This window comes from Denticeps clupeoides, chromosome 2, assembly GCF_900700375.1.
Source record: "Denticeps clupeoides chromosome 2, fDenClu1.1, whole genome shotgun sequence".
NCBI classification, from domain to species: domain Eukaryota; kingdom Metazoa; phylum Chordata; class Actinopteri; order Clupeiformes; family Denticipitidae; genus Denticeps; species Denticeps clupeoides.
In genome coordinates this window covers 33,798,858-33,806,339 of record NC_041708.1, presented here as the reverse complement: position 1 = coordinate 33,806,339, position 7,482 = coordinate 33,798,858, and the positions used below count along the sequence as shown (strand labels likewise).

General features: G+C 42.6%; 1 long non-coding RNA gene across 1 annotated transcript in view; it reads left to right on the top strand.

Moving 5' to 3' along the window:
• Positions 1-213: 213 nt before the first annotated feature.
• Positions 214-7,482, top strand: part of LOC114766709 (uncharacterized) — a 45,434-nt gene continuing 38,165 nt past the window's right edge. The window contains exon 1 of the long non-coding RNA XR_003742850.1: positions 214-316. This is a non-coding gene — a long non-coding RNA (uncharacterized LOC114766709). The remainder of the gene's footprint in view (positions 317-7,482) is intronic.

The following is a 7,482-nucleotide window of genomic DNA, read 5'->3' as shown; positions in this document are numbered from 1 at the left end:
AATCCTTAACTCTTCTGATCAGGGGTGTAAGCTGTGGACTTTCTGCTCAGCCCTGGCACCACTGAAGGCTACGGCATGGAAGAGATCCTCCAGCTTCCCCCCCACCCCTTTTTAAAAATGCACCCATGGGCCAAATAGCTGAGAACAACCCCTTAGTGCCTTACAAAAAGCTGGGATCTGTTTGCACAGATATTTCAACAGTGCCAGCGTTGAGGACACTTGGAGAAAAAAAGCCCAAATCACTTGTCTCTTCTGAGCAGTGGAAGGCTAAGATGGCTGTGTATTGGTTAAATAGAGGAGGATTGTCATGCACAAGGTAAGTGTACGCCCGTCCACTGGCTTTGTTTGAAAGCGCTGATGTTGAAGGGGCGTTGACAGTGCCGTGGTGGATTTTTCTTGCTTTGATTCCTTCTGCGATATGTCAAATGCATCTTAGGTATGCTGTGATTTCAGTTTAGTTGAGCTATGAGTATTTACCCCATGTAACATGCATTAAGGGGCTATTAACGAATATAAACATTTGTGACATTGCATGCATGGCTAAATAAAGCAGATGCATTTAAAAAAATATATACAGATTTCTTTGCAAATTCTATGTATGGTAATTACACACCGTAAATCCTATATCTGTATGGAAGGGATATTAGAGGGTGATAAATAATGTGGGTATTTATGCATGCATCCATCCAAACTCAGAGACGTTCTTTCATGCTTGCATGGCCGAAACCACTTTCTGCAAAAGGGAAAATGTGATAATTTGACACAAATCTGCTATTGTAATGGTGTAAAACAACAACAAAAAAATAAAAAGAAAGATAAAGAATACGATAGGCCAGTTAGGGGTCCTGCACTCATCTCACCTGGGTGAGGTTTTGACTTAAATCACATGAGTGCTACAACCAGAGAGACCATATCCCCAAGTTTAATAGGAAGACAGTTAATAACCCTTTTTTATCCACATGCACTATCAATCACGCCTGTCACTGCTCTGCTGAATCAAAGCAAAAGTGTTCTTCACAGATGACTGATTAGAAACGCAAAATCACAAGATCCATCTTCATGGTCACTTTTATTATAGTCATTTTTAAACTGACAGCAACCTGCTCTGTCTCAGAACGCTGGGCATGGCGTGGACTGCCTCTCACAGCAAGGCAGCAAGGAGGAGAGGATGCAGCAGGATAAAAGGAAAAAAGAAGCCCATTGTCTGAGGGGAGCTGGGTGCACCGTGCATTTTCGCTGAAATGCGAAATATCACACATCACTCGCCTCATAAATCCGCTATATCGGGACACATATGGGAACCCGTTGCTGCATTTTCACATAGCAAAGAACCTCCGAATTTGTCTTTGACATCGAATTTTAATAATCAGTCGATTTATCAACATGTAGAAACCTGAAAAGCCAGGAGAACAGGTGGCTATTCATTGAAAAAAAAAAAAGAAAATCAGGTACCTGCATGCAACTTGGGGACTCCTCACTTGCTAATCATAACTGACATCAGTCAAAGCCTCAGCTGAGGTTGCGCACGTCTAAGGTTAAGGTTATATTTACATCCACAGCAGAGAACAAAAGAAAGTGGGTCACATAAAACAAGCAAACGCGGTGTTTCACGGAGACCTGAAGAAAAGACAAGCTGCCATATTCCATATCCTCACAACCGGCAGATTAAACAGCTTGTCAAAAAACACTGAAACGCAGAAAAATCTAAAGGTTTAATTTGTTGTCTCTGGGCAAAACCACCCTATTCAACAATTACTTTCACTGTTGAAGCACCTGACTTAAATAGGCACTAATGCACAATGGAGGGATTTTATTTTCAAAATGTATTTTATACCAAGAAGGAAATAAAACACAGCATGGAACTCATTCAACAGTATGAAATTCATTCAGTATACAGTATGCACAGTCAGAAACTGTCCAACAAAAGTCCAAACAAAACAAGGCCGGTCTGTTTTTTTTTTTTTTTAATATGTACCACGTTATAAAGAATGCCCAGGTCTAATCATATGCTGTCTGTGTGTGACTGTGTGGCTCAACTGAAATGCATGAAGCAGCAGCTGCACTCCCACTAAGTGAATGCATATGACTGAGTGTCCGATCACTGGAACCTGGCTGACCTGGTTTTGATTAGTTCCCTGACATTAGAAGACGGCAGCAGAACCCAGGGAGGTTAAAACACCCACAGCTAAAAAAAAAAATAAAAATCCAGGATACAGGCGCAATATGTGAGGAAAAATTACACACAGTGAATGTGCAAGGGAAAAAAAATACTAATGCATATATGAATATAAACAATATGTGCCCCTTTAAATTATTGCCAGAGCCCCCAGTCCCAAAAAAAAGAAAAAGCAAAGACTAAAAGAGGAAAAACTTCAAAAAGCTAGTGCAAGTCAAAAGATGATATCTGGCACCAAATTAGTTCAATATATCCAAGCAATCAAAAAGAAAATACGGTATTTTATGTTTCAGTCAATTGATGACAACCGCTAACTAGCATGAAATTCCCCAAAGATTAAATGTCCTAGGATCAGTATTCCGTCTCCTCTCTCCCCACGACAGGAGGGGAGCACAGGAAACGCAGATAAATCCAAAAGAACCAGCCCGCAACGCTTGCTGAGAGGCAAACCAAGACAAACAGCACATCAAACCTTAGCCTGCAAAGCCTTCTTTTTATCCCGCTGGCATTAAACCCCAGACACACACACACACACACACACACAGATCTAGTGAGAGGCAGAGACAGAAACTTAGAGGACATATAGAAATGGTATATTTCCTCAGCTAAAATCTGCAGATTCGGACTGAAGAAGGCAAACGGACGAGCGGTTGCCGTACCCCACCTGCCTTTGTGCTGTTTTGTCTGGTGCGGTTATTCCTGTCCTTTCCCCCCTCTCCAGTAGCAAAGGCTCTCCGGACGTCTAGGCTGATTCCTCGGAGCAAAAGAACGCTAGAAAAAAAAAATATTTAAAGTTGGTTGCGGGGGGCGTCAGGCTGGCAGCCGTACAGGGGGACAGTAGAGCAGGCCAGACTGGTTAACTTTCAGCAAGTCTGCAATTCCTGGGGTTCACATCCCTCGCTCCCCCTCGGTGCTCTTTAAAAAGAGAAAAAAGGGATAGGAAGGGTAGGAAGCACAGGTCATGTAAAATGCATAAGCTGCATTTAAAAATAATTTCATTCTGGAGCCGGAGCCGCTCATCTCCTGCCATGGTGGATCTGGGTGAAGATTTTTTTTTTTTTTTCCTATGAATGCACCTTTTGTGACAGCCTACATTTCAGCTCAGAGCAGACAGAAATAAAGGGGAAAAACTTGTTTAGAAGCACTAAAGTAAACAAAAAAATCTACACCAAAGGCCATCTTTTGGGATTAATATTCCTCCACTTTCCCTTTGTATGTTTGTGTGGATTAATCCGTGAAATAAGGGACATTTAAAAGAACTGAACACCGAGGAGGTTTTTGTGATGCAGGTGGACGTGTGGATTTCTTAACATATGCATTCACTACATACTGTGGGTTGGGTGCTGAAGGAACAGGGTTATATATATTAAAGTCTGTCCACTGGCTCAACAGAAATGTGGCACCAGGGCTAAAATTAATATTATTTCAAAGCATGCGTGTTTTACATAACACCCGTTATCCTCTATAATTATGTTATACTTTGACCTTTTTCTTAAAAAAAAAATAAATAAAAGATAAAAAAAACATCATAATATGAACCGTTTTAAACAAGAAAGACTAAATCCCAAGATGCCATACTCAGCATATTACAACAGTATCTTTGCCAACCGTAAGGATTTCTGCTTTTTATTTTCACTTCATATTCGAATATAAAAGGTTCTTTGTTGTCTGCCTGACTGGGCATAATCAAAAACATGCCGCTCTACAAAACATTATTCCTCAAAACTTTTCCCCCCGCCTCCATACAAATGTTCAAATTAAACACAATACACCACTACCGATGTGCAAAGACACACACACACACACACACACACACACCTCTAATATAAACACTAAGGAAGCAGCATGTCGGAGGAAGATATGAGTGGGATCCTAATTTGGGAAAAGTGCCTGTTGATTTTAACGACCGACATATGACAGAACACTGTCATGGCACATCAGGACCCCGGGTTATATTCTCTTTAAACAACTGTGTGTAAATGGTGCGTATAAAGTCATTGTGAGCCATTCCTCAGGACAACCTATGTGGATGGCTACCTGCTGGCTTGAAGGAGGTAATCAATAGCAGGAAATAGAGGCGAGCATGAGACCAGGAGACTTCAGAGCAGTTAGTGCTGATAAAAGCAGACGGTGTCAATATTTGGGAATAGCACCAGAGTGGGATAATAGACAAAAGAGGAGTGCATATGCCGCTGTGTGTTCAAACAGGGGTCCAAATGAATGCACAGGCCCCAGCTGCTCCCCAAGGCTAGCCCTGCCATTATTTACTGCAGGTAATGCCAAACCATAGTAAAATCAATGGGCTCGGGCCTCTTTAAGAGTGACAGCACTTCAGAGGTGAAATTGTTCGTTCTGTGCATGTCATCGTCCACACTCATCGCTCAGCCGGGCTTTGATGGGGCTCTACAACATCATGGGATTTCCTCAAGGCAACATACCCTACAATAATGCCAATATTAGGGTATGTATATATTAGGGTGATAAATAATTTAATACATTCTTGCTTTGAATAATAAACTCATTAAACATATTAATCGAAAGATATGAAGCCTTTCATTGGCGCGGTTGCACATTTAAAGAAGAGCACAGACTGCTGTTGACAAGAGCGGGGTCAGGTTAATATGACAGACCAGAACACCACAACACAAGGCCAGCACTCTGCAGTGGGACCGTCTGATTTGGGACGTAGTAATATTTCAGCGATGTCATGTCAGCACCAGTCATTTGTGCAGCATGCAGCTATGGTGAGAGCCGTTCTGCTGCTGGAGTGAGACTGTTCAAGAAGCCCTTAAACAGCTGTAGCGTCTGAGAGGACGGCGTCATGAAATGCTGGTCTGAAGCTGGGACCCGCTGAGAGGCCTACTGCCGATACATCAAGAGACCGGCCGCAGAGCTGCAACTGTCAGGCTTAACACGCAACGCAAGTTGTAAATTGCGTCCCACAGCTGTGATCATTGGCCGGTTGATGAACTAGCGTGAGCTACAGTTCAGACATACAGTTCTAGTACGACCAGGGTGACCAGATGTCCCAATCTGACCAGTACCAGTGAGTTTCTAAAGCATGCAAATACACAATAAACAAATATCCTGCGTTGCTAATTTAGCTAAAATACATGTTAGCTATCAGTGAACTAGTCTTCTGATTGTCTAGGGAGTGAGCCTCGCCACTCATGGTTATGGTCACCATAGTTACCATGTCACCTGGCTGTGCCGCTGCGTGGCTAGCCTATGCTAACATATAGCACTCTGCCGGAGGAAGAGGGGTGGCAGAGGCTGTCACGTCCAGGTAGGCAGGACGTGTGCAGAGTGTGCGGCAGCTGTTTAAGCCCTTGTGCACCTCTCTTGTCATGTTGTCTATTTGCATGAGCATGTGCTTGTCAGGCATGTCGGGGAGAGAGAGCGCTCAGGGGAGTCTGGGGGTGCCTGGACGTCCCGGAGAAGACAAACGCTTGGACGTGACACGCTTTGACACAGGACGGCGTGGGCCACACACCACGCTGTCCAGGTAAAGAGCAGGGGACAAATCATCAGTGCTGAGGTCAGGTTGACATGCGGGGTGCGAGGTGTACACAGTGTAAATATGAAACAGTGGCCCAAGGACAACGCAAAACAACAGGGCCGGAGCATTCGCAAATGCCTTTTTAAGATTGGATGAGCATGCTATCCCCAAAATCTCAGATTCTATCTCTAAAGACCTTGAGCAAATGTATTATTTCACTGTGCTTATCCAACACTTACAACAGTGGTGGTAGGGTGGTAGTAGCCTAGTAGTAGCCTAGTGGATAACACACTCGCCTATGAACCTGAAGATCCAGGTTCAAATCCCGCTTACTACCATTGTGTCCCTGAGCAAGACACTTAACCCTAAGTTGCCCCAGGGGGGGACTGTCCCTGTAACTACTGATTGTAAGTCGCTCTGGATAAGGGCGTCTGATAAATGCCGTAAATGTAAATGTAAACAGTCCTGTGAACCTTTTTACCTTTTTAGTTGCAAAATCCTAAAGAAACACATTGCATTAATAGGAAAGCTTATGAGTCCTTCAAATGTTAGCATAATCCCACAATGCACTGAACAAATCCCTTTTTTCACAACAAGCAAAGGGTTTCTTCTGGATGTTGTAGGCTACTCGGTAGATAGTACGATATATGATCAGTAAGGCAACGTTTAGGTTCAACACCTGTTGTCAGAAAAAGTATTCTGAATGTGAATATGGAAACAGCTCCACTGGACTGGCAGAGCCCTGTTGGGCCATTATTAAACTGTGCAACTCATTATAAAATCTATTATTCTCAAGGTGAGCGAAAGTGGCCAAATTAAATTGGCATTAAAACATTTCTAAAGACGGCCGCTACTCACTGCTCATTTAAGCTGTATAGAGTGCACAAGTCAATGGACGTGGCTTCAAGGTGCAGACTGATTCATTTAATTTTCTTAATAAAAAAAATTAAAAGCTAGTTAGGCAGCATTGAATAACAGACAGTCTGCCCTATTTGATTCCAGAAAAAAAAAGAAGCATTGACATTTCATCTCTTCACCTGCTACAAATTAGAAATTTGCTATTGCTTTCTTCCCAAAACTCTATCAAGAGATTTGCCTGGATTTTGTTTTGAAGTGGGTGGGGAGGACTGGAGCTACGCTAAGAAGGTGCCTGCCGACTGTTCAAAGCTTCATTACAACAAGATAAATGCCTTTGTGTAGACAACACCTTCAAGGTTAAATTGATAAATCTGAAACCATGCAATTGCAGGGCACCGATAAATGGAACCACACAGGGATCTGCATGGATAATTGATAAACTGGCTTTCCTCTGCATGGAACCCCTGAATACAACTCAATTAAAGGATCTAAGAATGAATTCAACAACAACAACAAAAAAAAATTCCAATTTGTCCCCTACAGAGACAAATGCATTTTGAAATCGTCAGTAAGACAAGAAGAAAGAACAGGATGGGATACAGTCAAGGATATAACTTTTTCTTCCTTTTCCTAAAAACGTGATTAGGCATCCGTCAAGGAGAGACGCCGTGAAGTGAAAAACATATGAAATAGATTGAGATTTACAATGCTCCCGAGTACAGTGGAGGTTGTGAAACATCCATATTCTCATTTTTATGAACGCTTGGAGAGAAACTTTGCTGAAACACTCTCTAAAGACAAACAACAAGCGAGGAGGGAGGAAAAAAAACATCAATTGTCCATCCTGAGAATGACATGCTTTGTAGCACTTCTGTCATATCTCATTGAGTAGAATGGACAGCGGGATTGTTGGCATGACTGGCTCCTTGACATCCCTAGGGACACCTTT